Raw genomic sequence first — 22213 nt, 5'->3', positions numbered from 1 at the left:
TCTTTGGAAGGACTGATGCTAGAGCTGAAGCTCCAATACTTTCGCCACCTCATGTGAAGAATTTACTCATTGGAAAAAACTCTGATCCTGGGAGGAATTGGGGTCAGGAGGAGAAGGGGACGACAGAGGATGAGATGGCTGGATGGCATCACCAACTCGATGGGCGTGAGTTTGAGTGAACTCCGGGAGTTGGTGATAGACAGGCAGGCCTGGCATGCTGTGGTTCATGGGGTCTCAAAGAGTTGGATATGACTGAGTGACTGAACTGAACTGAACTGATATATAAAAATTTATATATATATTAATTTCATATATAAACACATATAAATTTATATATATATTAATTTCATATATAAATTTATATTTATATAAAATTTATATATAAATATATATGTGATATTTATAATATGATATTTCATAATATGAATATATATAATATAATAAATATATATGTTATATATATTATATGAAGTTTTATATATACATAATATTTGCATCTGGCACTTAGTGACCCTAGGGTGATGGTCAGGAGGGGGAGATGGTTGTAGAGTGGGGAGATAAAGGGTTGACTGGAACATACAAGCATGACCTGGAACCCCATGAGGATGGACTAAAATCTGTATCCATTTTTTTGTCGCTGGTCTTACTGACAAGAGTAACCTATAGAAGCTAAGGCACTTCATCAGGGAGCTAAACACGCACACCAGGTATTGAAGAAGCAGCAGGAGGAAGGAGGAAGATAGTCTCAGCCAGGGCTGTACACCTCTGGGTAACTCGGCAGGTCAGCAGTTACCTCTGGCTCTCCCAACTATCTTCCTGTGGTCTCACCAGAAAGACACAGAAATGGAATTCTAGAAAACATAATTCATCCCAGCCAAACTAACACATTATAAAGCCATCACAGGGTCTATAGTACCTAACATTTGCTGTGTATTTATCTGTCCCATGAAAGCAGATATTTTTTTTCCTTGTTCTCAACAAAGCCGATTCAGATATGCAATTTGTAAGAGAATCTTCCTAGATTGTTACCTAATTTCCATACATCTCCCCCATCAGCTTGTTGCTGCTGCTGCTAAGTCGCTTCAGTTGTGTCCAACTCTGTGCGAGCCCATAGACGGCAGCCCACCCGGCTCCCCCGTTCCTGGGATTCTCCAGGCAAGAACACTTGTGTGGGTTGCCATTTCCTTCCTTTCCAGAGCATGAAAGTGAAAAGTGAAAGTGAAGTCGCTCAGTCGTGTCCGACTCTTCGCGACCCCATGGACTGCAGCCTACCAGGCTCCTCCGTCCATGAGATTTTCCAGGCAGGAGTACTGGAGTGGGGTGCCATTGACTTCTCCGATCAGCCTGTTGCTATTGCCTAAATAATATTACTGATTTTTCCCTTGATGTTATTAAGAATTTGGCACCACTTTGACAACACCCAGATGACCTCCTCAGGGCTTCTCTGGTGGCTCAGTTATAAAGAATCTGTCTGCCAATGCAGGAGACGCAGAAGACGCACGTTTGATCCCTGGGTCGGGAAGATCCCCTGAAGAATGGCATGGCAACCCACTTCAGTATTTTTGCAGGGAAAATCACATGAGGAGCCTGGTGGGCTATGGTCCGTGGGGTCACAAGGAGTTGGACACGACTGAAGTGACGGAGCACACATGCAGGTGACCTCCTCATTCAATTGACTAATGTGACAATTTTGTGGTAAGTGTAGAACAAATATTTCATTTGGTCCTCACAACAACTCTGAAAGATGTTAGTACCTCCATTTTACAGATAAGGAAACTGAAGCTTATGGACGTTAATAGCTCAGTGGGGTCACATAGTAGCAAGCCCTGCATGATTTGAATCCGGGTCTTCTCATGGATTGCAGTCAGTTTTATTAACTCTCTATGTGGGTAATTATATTATGAATATTGCTCTAATTGAGATTACTGTTATTCTGTCAAGAAGCAGGGATCAGATATCAGTGTCTGGGTCTCATGTTCTACGAAGTAAGGCAGGATTAGAATGTGGTCTCTGTATTCATCTAAAACTACAGTAGTCAAAACCAAACAGAGGTGGCAAAATTCAGAAGATGGAATAATGGAACACATGTGATCAAATAGCATGAATAAAAATGGTTCAAAGGATCGGTCCCTGACAGGAATTAGAGATGTAAGTGGGAACATGTAAATATGGATTTGACATCAAATCTAAGAATAGGTTTTAGACAGCCCTTAGTGAGTGAACCCTTGGATGGATAGAAAGAACCATCTTCAATATCTGTGCTTTTCCTCTCTTTTCCAGGCACATAGCTGAACTATATTTCCCAGATTTTCACAGTTACTCTGGGGCCATTTGACCAACTTTTGCCTAATGGAATATGGGTAAAGTGAAGCCTGTTACTTCCCTGCCTGAATCACAAAAAGCTCTTAGGCATGACCCTCACCTCTTCTCTCCTTCTGGACTGTCACATCCTCAGAAGTCACATTAAAAAGTAAATGAATTTTAAGGGAATCTGGGAGGCTGGGTCCCCCTATTATTCACTGCTCCTCACTCTCCACACCTCACCCTGCCTCACTGACTTCTGTTGGACTGTGGCATCAGTGATAAATATATCTTTGCTGAGTTAAGTCACTGAGAATGTGGACTTCTGGTTGTATGCTGCTGCTGCTGCTGCTAAGTTGCTTCAGTCGTGTCTGACTCTGTGTGACCCCATAGACAGCAGCCCACCAGACTCCTCTGTCCATGGGATTCTCCAGGCAAGAACACTGGAGTGGGTTGCCATTTCCTCCTCCAATGCATGAAAGTGAAAAATCAAAGTGAAGTCGCTCAGTCGTGTCTGACTCCTGGTTATATAAGCCACTGTTATTTATTCTGTAAGTAAAGCATCCTCAATGGCTCAAACTAAATCTGCTCAAAGTATCAGTGCTGCTATTGGATTTGCTGCCTATTCTCTCTTATTAGTACCAGAACTCAAAGTTATTACCTTTCAGTACCAGAACTCAAAGGTGTCCAAACACCTTATGATAATCAGACCTTATTTGCCAGAACCACGACCTAAAAGAATGGGCTCCCTGAGTCTAGGTCAAAGCATCGTTCATATTTAGCATTTGTGTCAGTCTGGGTCCTTGAAAAAAAAGAGCATGCCTTTGATGGGAAAGAGGATCATACATTCTAAGAGGTTTGATATTGACTGGAGAAAAGATTGAGAGAACTGAAGTGGCAAATCACAACATATAAGTTTTCGTATCTTGTATTGAGCTATGCTAGTGGGTGGAGAATTGATGAGACAGAAAGGAGGGAACTTTTTTTAGTTTTGGAAAAGAACTGCTGCAATAAATGTGTTTAAAATAAGCGGACACTGAGAGGCAAGTACAGACAATGTTAGAGTTAAATGTAAATGTTAAGTGTGACATGAAAGATCAAAAGAAAGCACTGAACACGGACAAGGAAATAGATGAAGAAGAGATGCTTTGAAGGCAGTGAGTTGGTGGCAATAAACATTAGAGATGGGAGGGCGATGACTTAAAAGTTTCAAGGCTTGAAGATTTGGGAAAATAAATGGTAGTGCCGTTGGCAGTGACAGCAAATAATTGCAAAAGGCATTTCTTTATTGATGTTTAGTTGACATACAGTTGGTTTCAGGTGTACAACAGAGTGGTTCAATATTTTTATACATTACAAAATGATCACAATAAGTCTAGAAACCATCTGTCGAGATACAAAGTTACTACAATATTGTTGACTGTATTCCCTGTCCTGTATGTTACATCTCCATGACAGTTATCGTATGAATGAGTGTTTAGACCTCTTAACCCTCTTCACCTATTTTGTCCATTCCTCACCCACTTCTCATCTGGCAACCACCAGTTTGTTTGTTCTCTGGATGTTCTCTATTTTGTCTTGATTTTTAGATTCCACATAAAAGTGAAATCATATGATAATTTGTCTTCCTCTGACTTATGCCACTTAGCATAATAATTTCTAAATTCATCCATATTGTTGGCAAGATTTCATTATTTTAATGACTGAGTAATATTCTACTGCATAGATTTATCATATCTTCTTTATCCATTAATCTATCATTGGACACTAGGGTGCTTCCATATCTTGGCTATAACAAATAATGCTGCAATGGACATATGAGTTCATATATCTTTTCATAGTAGCGTTTTTGTTTTCTTCAGGAAAATACCCAGGAGTGAAATTTCTGGATTGTATGATAGTTCTGAGGCTTCCCTGGTAGCTCAGTGGTAAAGAATCCACCTGCCAGTGCAGGAGACCCAAGTTCGATCTCTGGGCGGGGAAGATCCCCTGGAGAAAGAATTGGCAACCCATTCCAGTATTGTTGCCTGGGGAATCCTGTGGACAGAGGAGCCTGGTGGGTTACAGTCCATAGGGTCACAAAAGAGTTGGATACAACTTAGTGATTAAACAACAACTGTTCTATTTTTAATTTTTTGAGGAGCCTTTATACTCTTTTCCACAATGGCTAGACCAACTTACTCTCCCATCAAGAGTGCATGAGGGCTCTCCTTTATTTATTTATTTATTTTTTTTGATGATGGCCGTTCTGACAGGTGTGAGGTAATATTGCATTGTGTTTTTGGTTTGCATTTTCCTGATGATCACTGATGTCAGAGCATATTTTCATGTGTCTGTGTGTCTTCTTTGCCAAAATGTATATGCAGGTCCTCTGCCCATTTTTTATTTTTAATTTTTTTAATTTAATTTTATTTTTAAATTTTACATAATTGTATTAGTTTTGCCAAATATCAAATCTGGATTTAAACCCTGCTGGTTTTCAAAGCCAGACATTTGCAGGCTCATCTTCCCTGTGCTGGACCCCCAGGCTGGGGAGTTCCCTGTGGGAATAGGATTTCTGGCTCCTCTGGGAGAACTCTGCAGTTATGAGTTTTCTCTTGTGGGTGGGTCACCTTGCTGGGGCCGGGGATCCAGACTAGACCTCCACCTGCTTCTCCTCCCATTTCTGTTGTTCCTCCTTCTTTACATCTTTAGTTATGAAAAATCTCTTCTGCCAGTCTTCAGGTCATCCTCAAATATAGTTGTTACAAGCGGCTGTAATTTTGGTATTTCTATGGGAGGAGATGAGCTCAGGATATTTCTACTCCACTGTCTTGTTTCAGATCCTAGGAGAAGACTTTGTGATGGAAATGTGTTGCCTTTTATTATGTTTATGTAGAGTTTCAGTGACTTTGAGACATTCAGAAATGGCCAGCGAGCAGTTGATTAAAGTACTTTCTATTCAGGCTGACTTTTTCTTTCACTTATATTAAGAACTATGCTTCTGATTATTGGATTTTCTCTCTCTCTCTCTCTTTTTTTTTTTTTTGGCAAAACTGAAGTTAAACCAATACTTTCTAGGCCTTTGATATATACTTAATAATGCTGACAATGCTTAATACCTCCACCGTTTTGCTGCTGTCTCTTGTTCTATTTCCCTTCTTACCACAATAATTAAGGAGTCTACACTTTGCCCAAACTGCTCATAAATTTATAAATCATGGCCATGCTGCTCTTTCTGGCCCTTGCTAGCTGCAATTTATTTTGTGACGTGGCCTTTTTGACTTGGCCTATGCATGTGTCAAATTGTCTTATACATGTCCTTGATCTTTTGCCCTGCTAACATTTTGCGTACGATTACATTTCAGAGTTTGGAATCTTCAATCATGCAGTAAACAGTGATGCTGAATTAATTTTAAATTCCAGAGATTGAAAAGGAGGTCAACTTGGGGCTAGAGACTGACTGAATTTCTGTGGGAGGCAGAGCACCTTAAAAGCTTGTATTTCAGCCAGATGATTTGTGAGTGACCCTTGTGGCTATTATTCAAAGAGAGAAAATTACTGCTTGGGAGGTGAGAGCCAAGAGAGGGCCTCACTGCTGGTCAGTTTCTCATCATCTTTGGAGAATAAAGGCAGAGACTATCAAGAATGGTTTGAACCAGAAAAGCCCAGTTGGTTAGGACCATGTTGGAGCTCCAGGTTGTGCCAGGAAAATGGGAATCTGTGCTGGGAAGAACCAGGTAGTGCTTCTTCATCCTCCTACCCAGAGCAGAAACATTGGAAAACAGCTCTATCTTCTCCCTGAACCCATCCTGTCAAACAATCAATTTCACTGGCCTTATTGCTCAGTGATTCCTTTTCTTCAATGCCTTTCACATACACAGTGCAGATCCAACAGTACTATCTGTCACGGAGTTTGGTGATTGTCAGGAAGGGCATAAGTGTCTCTTTGATGGGTGTTTTGTTGTGCCTATTTAAATATGGCCTCTGTCACCTGATGCTTGTGGAATAACCTCTTGCCTCAAAGGCTGGCCTGTTTCTGCCTGGGAGGCAGACATGTGCTCTTCCTCCCACCCATTTTAAATCTTGTCAAGATTTAAAATGATGCAGACACCAAGATGAATGTTTGCCCTTTTCTCCCTTTTCAGGCCAACTCTGCACTCTAGTAACAGTATTGCCATGGATTGTATAGATGCAAAAACAAAGAGATAAAATGATAATTAGTACTAATGAGTATAGCATAAAATATTAAATGTCTGCAATATGACCTGGTCTGTTCACAGACAAATGCACACAGATTTTTTTTCAGTTTGTCTCAGTGGAGACAGATCAAAATAAACTGGGGATCTAGTCTTCAAATAGACCCACCTAGGATACATTTTCCCTATGAGAAGTAATGGCAGATGATACAGCTAGAAATGCATTGTGTATATGACCAGCAAAGAGGAGAACAAAAGTTGAGCATCAAATCCTGTGATTGATTAGAATAAGGTAAGTAAATCACTATTTCGAGGGAAGTCTTTATTGGTAGCAGATCAGAAGTATCAGATTAATTCACATGAGTATGAAAATCAAACTAAACATATTCCTGGAATTCAACATTACCAAGTATATCAACTTAGATTAAGCTTCTTTATGGTTCATGTTTAATAAGATTAGAAAAGCATGTTGTAATCTGCATGTTTAGTTGAGAAGGGATAGTAATACTTTCTGCATGATTCAAAATCCTCATTTCATGGTAGAGAGTTCTAAGGCCTAGAGAAAAGATGACTGTCCATGGTCAATGTGGTGTCATGGCAAGAACATAGGCTTTGTAGACACAGGAATCTGAGCTTGACTTCTCAACTTGCCATTTTACCTTGAGCCAGTTTCTTAAGTTTGCTTAGTCTTAGTTCCCCAATCTGTAAAATCAAGATGTTAATCCTTGTCATTCAAGTTTATTGGAAGAGATAAATAACTTAAAACCTCTGAAATGATGTCAAGCATGTAGTAGGCTCTGAACTCAGGGGTACTGCTAGTATTATTATGTATGTTCAGAGAAGACAGCTTTGGAAATAGAATCTATATCCACATTCTAGCATTCAGCTTTTGTTTTTCTGTTTTATACAGCTCCTAAATCAAGTTTCTATCAGTGAAAACTAGTATTTATGGAAAGTTTGCCAACAGTTTCACATCTGCTACTCATGACTAAATGGAAGGGGCAGTATTATAATCCAGCTGGAATGGTAGGCGGCACTGACTTTGAGAGGTTACATATCTTGCTCAATAATGCTAATAGAGTTGAAACTGGGTCCAAACTCAGGTCTCCCTCTGCTCTGACCACTCCAGATTTACTCCTTTAAAATTAATGTTTTCCTGGTCACCATTTTCTCTATTCCCTACTTGAGGTACAGTGTCAGTGCTCCACAAATACATTCTATTTCTTATTCTATATATAGAAATTTTGAAATGATAACACATCTGGTATATTGAATTATTTGAAACTATAGGGTACAAGTTGGAGAAGGCGATGGCACCCCACTCCAGTACTCTTGCCTGGAAAATCCCATGGACGGAGGAGCCTGGTGGGCTGCAGTCCATGGGGTCACTGAGGGTCGGACACAACTGAACGACTCTACTTTCACTTTTCACTTTTCACTTTCATGCATTGGATAAGGAAATGGCAACCCACTCCAGTGCTCTTGCCTGGAGAATCTCAGGGATGGGGGAGCCTGGTGGGTTGCATCTATGGGGTCGCACAGAGTCAGACACAACTGAAGTGACTTAGCAGCAGCAGCATAGCATACAAGTAGAGAACCAATTTATCACAGTATCTCAAACACTATAGGATTTCACTCCTGTAACTAGGATAAAATCTCAGCTATCCACTGAGATTTTAGGCAATTTTCAGTTCGTTCAGTTCAGTCACTCAGTCGTATCCGATTCTTTGCGACCCCATGAATTGCAGCACGCCAGGCCTCTTTGTCCATCACCAACTTCCAGAGTTTACCCAAATTCATGTCCATCGAGTCAGTGATACCATTCAGCCATCTCATCCTCTGTCATCCCCTTCTCCTCTTGCCCCCAATCCCTCCCAGCATCAGAGTCTTTTCCAATGAGTCAACTCTTCGCATGAGGTGGCCAAAGTATTGGAGCTTCAGCTTTAGCATCAGTCCTTCCAAAGAACACCCAGGACTGATTTCCTTTAGAATGGACTGGTTGGATCTCCTTGCAATCTTAGATGGGAGAATATCAACTGACCTTCCAGCCGTGATGGTAACTGGTATTTGACTAGCTCTTGCAATATAAACAACTATAAAGCTGGACAAATAGATATAGAGCAACTGTTTTCAGATGATGGATGACAGACAACAATGGACTGGAATCCGTGAGAGAAGAAAAATACATCATCCTCATGATTACTGCAAATTTTTGACTGAAGTCACTTTTAGGCCATGGTAGAGGAATTTGAAACCCTAGCAAAGTATGGCAGTCTCACTGAACTGAGCACAGACTTTGGGGCTGCTGAGGCTAGAGCTTGTAGGGATGGATATCTGAAAGGAGGCAGCTGGTCAGAAAATAAGTTTCAGAAATCTGCTTCAGGATCTCCTGAAATCTTTGGCCAAATACTAAGATACGTGTACAGGTAGAGACTTGGCAAGGCTGGGGATTCTCTAGGCAAGAATACTGGAGTGGGTTGCCATGCCCTCCTCCAGGGGATCTTTCCAACCCAGGAATTGAACACGGATCTCCTGCATTATAGATGGATTCTATACAAAATACCAAAAACATTGCAAAAAGGTATAAAAGACCTAAATTTATGAAGAAACATACCATATATAGACCACAAGATTTAATATTAAGAAATCAATTCTTTCCAAATTGTCCTATAGATTCATACAATGACAATCTGAATCCAAGCAGTTTAAAAAATAGAAACCAATAAGCTGGTTTGTATAGATATGCAAAAAACTTAGAATAGCCCCCCAAATTTTAAAACTAAAGAACTTACACTAGTTGATTTCAAGATTTGCCTTAAATTATTATAATCAAATATTATTATTGATGTAAGGATAGACAAGGGACTTCCCAGACAGCGCTAGTGGTAAAGAACCTGTTTGCCAATGCAGGAGAGGTAAGAGACTCTGGTTTGATCTCTGGGTCAGGAAGATCCCCTGGAGGAGGGCATGGTAACCCATTTCAGGATTCTTGCCTGGAGAATCCCATGGAGAGAGGAGCCTAGAGGGCCACAGTCTGTAGGGTGGCAAAGAGTTGGACACAACTGAAGTGCCTTAGCACGCACACAAGGATAGACAACTAGGTCAATAGAATGGAGGAATAGAGTCCATAAATAGACCCACACACAGGATGTTATTGTTTTTAAAGATGATTGTAGATTCTTAGATATACGTCCCATCAGGATATGGGTTCTCTTGAACCTGGTTGGAATTGACACTATGATTTCTGAGAGTAAGAGGCAACACATTTTCTTGCCAGGTTCTGTTTGGGCACGTCTTCTGTGGGAAGCCACTCCTTACGTAAGACATTTGCCTCCCTGTGGTTGCCATGCTGGATAGGTCATGTGTAAACATTTTGGTCGGCACTCTCAGCTGAGTCTCTACAGCCAGCCAGCTTGCCAGTCACGGGAGTGAGCCATATTTGAGCCCAGCAGAATTGAGCCTTCAGATTTCTGCAACCCGATGCAACATCTAAGTGTATCCACATGAGAAACTACACAAATAAACTGTCCAGCAGAGCCTTTCTCAGATTGCTGACCCATGAAGTTGCAAAGTAAAAGCTTTGTTCTAAGCCAGTCATTCCTGTGGTAGTTTATTATGGGGAAAAAGTGATTGGATTATTTAATGGGTAAATGAGTCTTTTCCAGAAATGGTGCAAGAACAACTGGATGTCTATATGGAAAAAAATAAGCCTCAATCCATACTTTGCACTATATATAAAACAGCTGAAATTGGAAATAGAATCAAATGTAAGAACAAAATAGTTAGAACATCTAGATAAACACATTAAATATTACATTATTCATGTAATGGACAAACATATCATTACATTATTTATGTAATAGACTATACTCAACAATCAAGCCAGCCAATCCTAAAGGAAATCAACTCTGAACATTCATTGGAAGGACTGATGCTGATGCTGAAACTCCAATACTTTGGCTACCTGATGCGAAGAGCCAACTCATTGGGAAAGACCCTGATGCTGGGGAAGATTGAGGGCAGGAGGTGAAGAGGGTGACAGAGGATGAGATGGTTGGATGACAACTCTGACTCAATGGACATGATTTTGAGCAAACTCCAGGAGATAGCGAAGGACAGGGAAGCCTGGTGTGCTGCAGTCCTTGGGTCGCAAAGAGTTGGACATGATACTGACTGAATAACAACATACTCAACAATAAGGAAGAAAAATAACCCACTGATAATATGCAACATCGGGGATGTATTTCAAACACATTATCCTGAACAAAATAAGCCAGACATGAAAGAAGATTGGATAATCCATATTATATGAATTTAGTTAAAAAAGTTCTATAAAAGTGAAACTAATCTGTGATGATATTGGACAGTAGTTGCCTCTGTACAGAGGATGAAATTCTAGCCGATTCCCTTTGTTTATGGCAAGTCTCTAACCCAATCTGACTTCCCTTGTGGGGAAGTGCACAGTTGCACTCATCTCACAAGCTAGTAAAGTAATGCTCAAAATTTTCCAAGCCAGGCTTCAGCAATACTTGAACTGTGACCTTACAGCTGTTCAAGCTGGTTTTAGAAAAGGCAGAAATATCAGAGATCAAATTGCCAACATCCACTGGATCATCGAAAAAGCAAGAGAGTTCCAGAAAAACATCTATTTCTGCTTTATTGACTATGCCAAAGCCTTTGACTGTGTGGATCACAATAAACTGTGGAAAATTCTGAAAGAGATGGGAATACCAGACCACCTGACCTGCCTCTTGAGAAACCTGTATGCAGGTCAGGAAGCAACAGTTAGAACTGGACATGGAACAACAGACTGGTTCCAAATAGGAAAAGGAGTATGTCAAGGCTGTATATTGTCACCCTGCTTGTTTAACTTATATGCAGAGTACATCATGAGAAATGCTGGGTTGGAAGAAGCACAAGCTGGAATCAAGATTTCCGGGAGAAATATCAATAACCTCAGATATGCAGATGACACCACCCTTATGGCAGAAAGTGAAGAGGAACTAAAAAGCTTCTTGATGAAAGTGAGAGGAGAGTGAAAAAGTTGGCTTAAAGCTCAACATTCAGAAAACTAAGATCATGGCATCCGGTCTTATCACTTCATGGGAAATAGATGGGGAAACAGTGGAAACAGTGTCAGACTTTATTTTTGGGGGGGCTGAAAAATCATTGCAGATTGTGACTGCAGCCATGAAATTAAAAGACACTTACTCCTTGAAAGGAAAGTTATGACCAACCTAGATAGCATATTGAAAAGCATAGACGTTACTTTGCCAACAAAGGTTCGTCTAGTCAAGGCTATGGTTTTTCCAGTGGTCATGTATAGATGTGAGATATGGACTGTGAAGAAAGCTGAAGGCCGAAGAATTGATGCTTTTGAACTGTGGTGTTGGAGAAGACTCTTGAGAGTTCCTTGGACTGCAAGGAGATCCAACCAGTCTATTCTGAAGGAGACCAGTCCTGGGTGTTCATTGGAAGGACTGATTCTGAAGCTGAAACTCCAATACTTTGGCCACTTCATGCGAAGAGTTGACTCATTGGAAAAGACCCTGATGCTGGGAGGAATTGGGAGGAGGAGGAGAAGGGGACGACAGAGGATGAGATGGCTGGATGGCATCACCGACTCGATGGACATGAGTTTGGGTAAACTCTGGGAGTTGGTGATGGACAGGGTGGCCTGGCATGCTGCGATTCATGGGGTAGTAAAGAGTCGGACATTACTGAGTGACTGAACTGAACTGAACCAACCCTGATTATTTTTCTTTTAGGTACATTTCTTTTAGGCTTCCACAGAAATACTCCTGAAGGGGCTCTCTAATTGTATTTGTCATGATTTCAGTCTCACCCTTTGTATACCCAGTGGCCCCTTCCATGCCAAGTTTCTCTTTCAGGGTTCCATCATACACTCAGGGACTCACCTGAGCAAAGTTTACTTTAAGATAGCTCGAGGTCAGTTGCTTCCCCATGTGGACCACATCTCACCACTGAAAATGCTCACAAATCTTTGTCCCACCAAGAATTTCAGTTTGTTCCCAGTGTAGGGTTTTACTCTGTAGCCAGGGGCTTCAGCTTCTTGCCTCAGGCTTTTTCAAGCATGGTTCTGACATCAGTCTTGGACTCCAGATATGCCAGGCAGTCCAGGTCACCCACTCTCAGCCATTCACTTGATGCTTCTCTTATTTGCCCTCTTCCCTCCTCTATGATGGGAAGAGAAAATATTATGGTCTTCCAAACTGGCTTCAGTAGTTTTGGTTTGCAGTCCCTTTAAAATTCCATCTTTTTATACCCTCAAGAGGGTGGATGAGCAAATCTTGGCTGATGCCCTATTTCCGTGCTGATTTCCTATCATTTGCTTTGCAACTTCTACACAGGTGGTCTCGCCCTCCACTTTGTAATGTAGGGGTACTTAGTACCTATTGTTTGCTTTCTCCAATTTTAGACGGAGGCAGAAATAGTCCAATTTTAACACCTTGTTGCAGAAAGGGGCATTTCAAAGCCCTGGGGATTGACCTTTTGCTGACATTCTTGGCTTTCCAAAGCAGAGCACTTTTACTAAATTATTGGCTGCAGAAAACCTGTCAGAAGGTTCAGTTTGTCCACAATTAACATTAATGTCAAATGTGACAGCTATTTTTGTGATGCTTTCAGTGATGAAAATTCTCTTGTTTCAGCAGTGTTTGTGCCTCCCACAAGTGCAAAAAAGCTGACTGTCAATGGGTGTCAGGTAGTTCTTCTGCCCTGTTGAATTATTCTATGTTTTCACTTTATAATTTTGTTTTAAAATAAAAGTCAATATATTCAGTACTATAGTGTGATATATCATAGTCTCATTGGTATTAAGAGAAAGATTTATTTTACTTTTTTGTGCTTTTTAGTTTACTGAGGTGTAATTGACATACGAAAACCCCCACACATTTACTGTCTATATCTTGATAAATCTGGATATATGCATATACCTGTGATGCCATCACAAGCAAGGAACTAAACATATCCTTCATCTCTGAAGATGTCCTTGTGTTCTCATGTATATGTGTGTGTTTTGTGGTAAGAACAATTAACATGAAATCAATCCTCATTTAATGATGCATAGTACCCTATAGTTAACCATAGATACTATTGTACAGTAGATCTCTAGAACTTACTCATTTCTTGTAACTGAAATTTTATACATATTAATCAATAATAATTTCCCATTTCCCCTTACCTCCAGCCCCTGGCAACCACCATTCTAGTCTCTGCTTCTATGAGTTAAAACTTATGACAATTGCTATTAAATCAGCAGTATCTGTTGCGATGACAATTATCTGGGACTGAAGTAACATAAACTTCTTGTTAACAAGAAATGTCAAACAAGTTGATATAGTCATGCATTTCCCTGATAGAAATAGTAACCAGTGTAAAAAGCAAACCAGAACCTAAGAGTGTGTAGTGACTGCTATGATTTTGTTGATAAAGAGCAGATTTTCTACTGGAAAGTTGAATTTCCTTCTTCTCCCTTTCTATTGATTGCTCTCTAAGTGTCATTTTAGGTATAGAATTGTTTCTCTTGTAAGAAGATCCAGTGGCTTCCATTTAAAGTCTTCTCCTTTTGTCTTATGCAAATGCAAGAAAAATGAAAACAATGTCTGTCTTCAGGAAAAGTGGGAGACAGCATAAATTTGGAACAACAAAGTAGGTGAAGTGGTATAATGGTGGTGGTGGTCAGACAGAGGGATGGGAAGAATTAGAAGGTGTTCCTCTAGAGAGATCCCAGAAGTAAGTGTGCTTTTCTAAGGCAGGGGCCTTAGAGGTGCAAAGCTAAGACCTTTGCCAGGAAATCAGGAAATTGGGAACAAGGATCACTGACTGGCGTGGAAGTTTTCCCTCTGCTTGGTTTTTTTCCTCAGAATTGAAGAATGAGATCAAAGGAGGAATTACATAAGTAAAACAATTTGCAAAAAGTAGCCCACCTTTGTGGTGATGGGTGGAACTGCATGGGTCTTTATATTACAAACAATTGACAGTCTCTACAGCTAGGGAGTGCTTCCCAGGTGGCACAGGGTTAAAGAATCCACCTGCCAATGCAGGAGATACAAGAGATTCCAGGTTTGATGCCTGGATTGAGAGGATCCCCTGGAGTAGGAAATGGCACCTGCTCCAGTATATTTGCCTGGAAAATTCCATGGACAGATGAGCCTGGTGGGCTATAGTCCATGGAACATACACACACAGCTAGGGAAAAGTAAATTCCCAAAGAGCTCTTAGATCATACTATGGGATACTAGGAGCCAGAACATGGCTCCTACCCGATATGACCCTCATTCATATAATTGGTTCAGGAAAATTTTACCTCTTTCAAAAGATGAAAATGTTTTAAAAATTAGCATACATATAAAGTTATTACTAGAAAAAAGAAGAAATGGAAACAAGAAATGAATCATTGATAAAGAATATTCTTTATCAATGATAAAGAATAAGAATATTGATGAAGAATATTGATAAAGAATAAAGGGCAGGTGGAAACTGTAACCAGATATTTCACCATTCATTAAAAAATTAAAAAGGCAATTGCTCTAATATAGAAAAGAGACAAAGCAGAAATATGAGGTGAGGGAGAGGTGGTGCTTAGAGACTATGAGGAGATAAAGCGTGAGCTGGCAGAGTTCAGGAGGGTCAAAGCAAAAAAAATAAATAAAATATAAACAAAACTACTCTGAACTGAAGGCAAAACAACCCAACAGAGACTAGAGGGTGATGAAGTACAATAAGGGACCTGATAAAAATGGGACACGTTAAAGTGGAAGCAAAGAGTTTAAAAGGTTAGAGAAAAAATAATGAACAGACAAGGGTGATATGCATAACTGGTGTCCTAAGGAGGGAAAAAGGAGATAATTATTTAGGAAAATATTTTGAATTTTTATGGGTAAAAGAATCTACAGTTTGAAAGAGCATGTTATTTCCTAAGAACATTTGACCTAGAATGATAAATACAAACCTCAAGTATTAAGACAAACATTTTGAACATGTTACATTGCAGGGAATTTTGATTCCAAGTGTACTGAAAATTACTTAAGGATAAACTTCAGCCAGTCAGAAAAGTGGCAAAATATAGAGAAGGGTGGTATGTTCTGAATCTATATAAACAAACATGGGGGATATGGCCTAGAACCTGACACAAATGTTACAAACCCTGACAGATATTGGAAAGAGATAATAAGAGAGGAGAATGGATTATTATTATTTGGATGGCTTTCTCATCTTTAATGAAATGTTAAAAAATATTAACGTTAAATTGACAAAGCAACTGATAGAGACACACACACGCGATAGGTGGCAGTGGAGTGGTCTCTCCTTATAAGAAAAAATATTTCATCAGTGATATTGTTTTGTTAGAGCATTGTGGTAATAATGACCAGACTGACTTGCAACTGGTTTTATTATGCTTAAATATTTTCTGAAGAACAATGCATGTTCTTCTTGTTGGCATCTGGCATGAACTGCTTCCATAGAGTCATCCTTGGTAATCCACTGGATAAACATACAATTACACTTACCATTACAAAGGAAAATGCCAAAAAAGATAATATCATCCAGCTAAACCGGGCAGCAGAGTAGAGGGAGGCAATGAGAAAGCAAAAATACATGTGCTAATTTCTCTTTGGTCAAAGTGTGGAGTTAATTGGTACTGCAAAAAATATGCCCCTGTGACTGAGTAGGCAAGAATTTATTAAATAAGGATCCCTCAGCACAAACCATAACAGAAGGATTTATAATCTGTGATAATTCAAAGAAACTTCTATTCTAAACTTCAAGGAAAAGGAAGGTTAAATGTATTATGTAAAGTCATAAATATGAACATTATCACTAGGGAGAAAACCCTTCCAAATTTTCAGAAAGAAATGAGATATTAATATAATACAATACAAAATGAAAAACAACAGACTGTAGAGGGAAAATTTTTTTAAAAAAGAATAAAATATAAGGCACTTTTTCTCAAGAAAATGAGAAGTTTCTTTCTCCACAAGCTGTCATGGCCTCTTTACCCCTGTTTCTTTTTTTGTTGTTTTTTTTCTGCCTGTCTTGAATGCAGAAGCCATGAAAAAAAAATATACCTTTCTCTCTTGGAAAAGCTTATGGTGGGGCTGGGAGGTGGGGGTTGTGCTGACATTACAGCAGAGAATCGCAGGCTTTTATAACCATAACTGTTATCAACCATGGTTGATTGACTATTACTTTGCATAATTTTAATTATGCCCCGGGGAGGGGGTCCCAAACTCCATCGATCTATTTAATTGGCTTCAGTCAGAGGTAAAAACCTTATTGATCTGTCCATGTGGATGCTTCCTTCTCTCTGTGTGAACTCTGTCTTTCAAAGAGAGCTAGAGACGGTCATGCATGAAGTAAATCTGAAAGAGAAAAACAAATATCGTATATTAATGCACATAAGTGGAATCTGAAAAAATTGGTGACTGTATAGATGATCTTATTTACAGAGCAGAAATAGAGACACAGACATAGAGAACAAATGTATGGACACCAAGGGAGGCAAAAAAGGGAGTGGGAGGAATTGGGAGATTCATACATACACTACTGTGTATAAAATAGATACTACACTTGATCTTAGCCAGAAGGCCGAGAGGCAACGCATAAAATAGATACTATGAGAACCTGTTGTATAACACAGGGAACTCTACTCAGTGCTCTGTGGTAACTGAATTGGGAAGGAAACCCAAAAAAAAGCGGGGATATATGTACATACATAGCTGATTCACTTTGCTATACGGCAGAAACTAACAACATTGTAAAGCAAATATACTGAAATGAAAACGAAAAGATCAACAAAACAAAACCAAAGAGAAGCTTTTGCAAATTTCTGCAAGGATCTTGGGAGCTGATTTGAAATGCAAAGCAAACATTTAGAAGAAATGAAGTTGCCTAAGCTTGTTAGTGATAGTGATAGTGAGGTTGCTCAGATGTGTCTGACTCTTTGTGACCCTGTGGACTGTAGGCCACCAGGCTCCCCCGTCCGTGGGATTTCCCAGGCAAGAATACTGGAGTGGGTTGCCATTTCCTTTTCCAGGGGATCTTCCCGACCCAGGGATCAAACCCGAGTCTCCTTCATTGCAGGCAGATGCTTTAACTCTGAGCCAAATGCATATAAAGGCCTATAAGGGGATTTGGACGTGGAGGCTTTTCATCCCCTCCCTCTGCCTCAGCCTGGGCCTGGGGGCAGCAATAGTCTACCTGGCTGTGGCCAGAGAGCAAAGACCTTGACCTTCCTGTGGTTCCACCTCTTCAAAGCTTCCCTGGAGGTACAGGACTTTATTCAGTTCTTTAAAAGATGAGCGCCTGAGCTCACCTCATTCACTGTGGCCTTCCGTCGTCACAAGATCAGACCAGCCTCTTTGCAGTTAGGACTCTTGATTTTCCAAGTCCCTGTAATTTATGCGTGTTGCTCAAGCACTACTGTCTCCCTCCATGGAAACAGCAGTTGTTAGATTGTTTGCCAGTATATTTATCTCCAGTCTTGCTGCCATGCTGAGCTGGCGAAACAGATGCATTCATAATGTCCGTTTTCTGCAGGCAAGGCTCTTTGCCTCCCATGGCGACAAACCTGGCAGGGTTGCAAGGCCAGAGCGGCTGAGGGAAACCTCCGGGTCCCTTCCCCAGCTGGCTCCCCAAATGGTGCAGGCAGACCGTGTGCAAAGCCACTCCTGAGCTCTGAGGGCAGGCTCCAGCCCCATCCACTTGGCCCTTGCTTCTCTGTTTCTCTCAGGACAGTGTGTGTGAGATGACTTGTTAAAAACCACACTGGCTTCCAGAACCTTAGGAAGCTGCTGCCTTTCATTGTAATCACCCTTCACACCATTGTGCTGTTTAGCAGGGCCAGTTGACTCTTAGGATAAAATTAGATTCTGAATATAAAGTCACATGGGTATGCAATTATGTTCTAACTGGGCCATGCGATTACAGATAGTCCAGGCCATCTCTGCACCCCAACCACTGCTCCCCCCAACCAAGATGCTATTGTTCTTTATGATCTCTTGCTGAACTCTGAGTTAGAACATCCCTAAGGGATAAGGCCAAAGGGGTGAAACCAAAAACCTTCCTAAGATGAGGCCGGTGGGTACCTGCCTGGCTTGAATGCTTCCAAATATTCCTCTGCAGTGAACAATATTTCTTTTCAAATGACACTGAATGCATTGTAAGCTTGGGTGAGGTAGATGTGTCCTGTTTTCTAATAGCTGTGTTAAGAAAAAAAAAACAACCATAAATTAAAAAATAATCTAGATTAAGCAAATTTAAAAAAATCAATTAGATGAGATTAGGTGTGTTCAGCCAATCTGACCACACGGACCACAGCCTTGTCTAACTCAGTGAAACTAAGCCATGCCTTGTGGGTGTTCATTGGAAGGACTGATGCTAAAGCTGAAGCTCCAATACTTTGGCCACCTGATGCGAAGAACTGGCTCATTGGAAAAGACCCTGATGTTGGTAAAGATTGAAGGCAGAAGGAGAAGGGGAAGGCAGAGGATGAGATGGTTGGATGACATCACCAATGTGATGGACATGAGTTTGAATAGGCTCTGGGAGCGAGCTGGTGATGGACAGGGAAGCCTGGTGTACCTCAGTCCATGGGTTGCAAAGAGTCGGACATGACTGAGCGATGGAACTGAACTGAACTGAACTGAACAGATACCTGAGTCTCATCTGGCCTACAAGGTTGAGTGTGCTAAGGTAGGTTAACTGGTCTCCATATAGAATTTTGTCTTGAAACAGCTTCTTTCTGGTTTGGTGTGGTACCCACTGGTTTCCAGTTGGATGGGGGGAAGGAGAAGTAAAGGCAGTTTTATAATGTTCAGATGTTGCTTATCTGCAATTCTTTAAGATTGAGACCCTTAATTATCATTTCTGGGAGGACATGGAGGGAGGGAGTTAGGATGGAGTAGGTGGGCCATTGCTCTTTCTCAAGGGAAATGATTTTGGAGGAGAGTTGGTGACACAGTTCTTCCATGGCCTCTTTTACTATGTAATTTGGTCTAGAAGGAGTCAATTGATATCAATAACCATAAAAATAGTTGGTATTCATAGAGTATCCACTGTGTTTTAGGGGGACTGTGTTAAGTGTTTTATGTACATCATCACATTTAAATCTTTAGTAAACCCTATGAATTTCACAGTACTGTGTCTATTAGGTGGATGGGAAAATCTAGGAGTAGAGAGATCAAGAAACTTCCCCATAGTTAGTCAGAGAGGTTCTCCTGTGGAGGTATGGCTGGGAGGGGTGCTTGCAGGGACCCCAGCTAAGGAGGGAGAAGAAAATAGAGACAAACTCTTTAGGCCTGGAGTTGACCCTGCCCTGACTGTGCACCATAGCCAGGTCTTCCCAGGCACTCTGTGTGTGTGTGTGTGTGTGTGTAATACTAGGTTGTAGTATTAAGCACATTTTAACCAGTTGAGGATTCATCATGAAGGCTAAATGGAGTGATGCACAAGTGGAAATAGAAACTCGTGGGTAATTTCCCATCTAGTTGGATAACTGTCAAATGAAAGGGATCATGATTTCCACAGGAATGCTAGAATAACAATCTGATTATAGTATCTGGCACTTGCTTCATAGACTAGCACTCTTCCAAAAGTGATTCTCTGAAACCAACAGGATAGCAACCATCTTATAAGTCCATGTAGGGAAAGCATGTCCTTAAAAATAAGACTCTTCTGAAGTCAAAGACTAGGGGTTGAAGTGACTATCAGCTTCACTTGCTGTTTAGCCAAGCTGCCCAAGTTTAATTCATAGTCATTTCTTTTAAACATTTTTGAAAATTTCATTAGGAAGGGAAGAAGGGAGAATAGTGAGGGATGTACAAAGCAGAAATAAACCCTGTTTTAGAAATAATACTATAGTGGTTCAGTTTCTTTCCAGCCTCAGTGAAACAAATAAAAACCCAAGGAAGTCTGAGTTTAACCAAAAAGGTATAACAAGATGAAGAAAAGTTTGATGGCCAGAGTGTCTCTTTTGGGGACAGCACTTTGTTCTGTGTGTGTGTGGTGGGTGGGGATGGGTGGGGAGGGATTTCAGTGAGTTGCCTGGGATAGAGTGAGACCCAAAGGGCAGGCCTGGGAAAGAAAAGATAATCCCTTAACCACTATAACGGAGATATGAGAAAGGAAATTTGTGGGCAAAATGGGTGGGGATGAGGGAGAAGAGTTAGAACTGGGAGCTCCAGGGGCAGCACAGTCTTAAGAGATTTTGGGGAAAGAGAAATGTGTTTTATGAATCTTTAAGTTGGTTTTCATCTGTGCTCGGTCAACTCTCTCTTCTCAGCTTCTGCCCTTAGACTCCCAATAATAATCCTCAGTGATATGGGAATTTCTCTCTATTCCATTCAGTGGAGTATAAGTGGATACTTTTGAGAAATTTGAGGGGATGCCTTTCTGTGTTTGGAATTCCCAGGTGGCGCTAGTGGTAAAGAACCTGCCTCCCAATGCAGGATATATAAGAGATGCTGGTTCGATCCCTGGGTTGGGAAGATCCTCTGTGGGAGGGCATGGCAAGCCACTGCAGTATTCTTGCCTGGAGTACGCCATGGACAGAGGAGCCTGGTGGGCTACAGTCTATGGGGTCTCAAAGAGTTGGACACGACTGAAGCGACTTCGCATGTATGTGCTTTCTGTGTTTGGGTGAACGTTGGGTTGAAAGTGGACATATACAGAGGCAGCTAACATCTGTGTTATAGTGTGACAAGGTGACACTAAGTTAAATAGTAACCTTCATATTTTTGGTCATTTAGAATACTGCATTTTTGTGCTCGCTTTGGCAGCACATATACTAAAATTGGAACGATACAGAGAAGATTAGCATGGCCCCTGCACAAGGATGACATGCAAATTCGTGAAGCGTTCCATATTTTTACCTAGATGCCCATCAGCAGATGAATGGATGAGAAAGCTGTGGTACATATACACAATGGAGTATTACTCAGCCATTAAAAAGAATACATTTGAATCAGTTCTAATGAGGTGGATGAAACTGGAGCCTATTATACAGAGTGAAGTAAGCCAGAAAGAAAAACACCAATACAGTATACTAACGCATATATATGGAATTTAGAAAGATGGTAACAATAACCCTGTGTACGAGACAGCAAAAGAGACACTGATGTATAGATCAGTCTTATGGACTCTGTGGGAGAGAGAGAGGGTGGGAAGAATTGGGAGAATGGCATTGAAACATGTATAATATCATGTATGAAACGAGTTGCCAGTCCAGGTTCAATGCATGATACTGGATGCTTGGGGCTGGTGCACTGGGACGACCCAGAGGGATGGTATGGGAAGGGAGGAGGGAGGAGGGTTCAGGATGGGGAACACAGATATACCTGTGGCGGATTCATTTCGATATTTGGCAAAACTAATACAATATTGTAAAGTTTAAAAATAAAATAAAATTAAAAAAAATAAATAAATAAGGTAAAAAAAAAGAATACTGCATTTTTTATTTAGAGTATTTAATTTTGCCTTGCTTATGACTCTATGTTTTCCATTTTGTGTGATGGTTCATATGGCTCTCTCTAGGAAGGCTAAGGTGGTTGATTACCTATTGGAAGATAATATTGTTTGTGGGTAGTCTCTTGCTTCCTCTAATGAATTATATATCTTATGAATTTTTTCAAAGCACAGTCCATGGCTTGGCAAGCTGTCAAAACAGTCATCTATAGTGTGGAGGCACCATTCCTAGAGAATTAGTTCTGGAT

The 22213-nt window shown here is 40.6% G+C and overlaps 2 non-coding genes across 2 annotated transcripts; one reads left to right on the top strand and one right to left on the bottom strand.

Moving 5' to 3' along the window:
• Positions 1–16920: 16920 nt before the first annotated feature.
• LOC112578571 lies at positions 16921–17102 on the bottom strand. Its single transcript, XR_003102919.2, has one exon. It is a non-coding gene; the product is annotated as a U2 spliceosomal RNA (small nuclear RNA).
• A 4162-nt stretch (positions 17103–21264) lies between these two features.
• LOC112578572 lies at positions 21265–21371 on the top strand. Its single transcript, XR_003102920.1, has one exon. It is a non-coding gene; the product is annotated as a U6 spliceosomal RNA (small nuclear RNA).
• Positions 21372–22213: the final 842 nt, after the last annotated feature.

The sequence above is a fragment of the Bubalus bubalis genome, chromosome 13 (assembly GCF_019923935.1).
Source record: "Bubalus bubalis isolate 160015118507 breed Murrah chromosome 13, NDDB_SH_1, whole genome shotgun sequence".
Lineage (NCBI taxonomy): Eukaryota > Metazoa > Chordata > Mammalia > Artiodactyla > Bovidae > Bubalus > Bubalus bubalis.
Note: the sequence above shows the minus strand (reverse complement) of the source record. Positions and strands in the feature narration are given on the sequence as shown.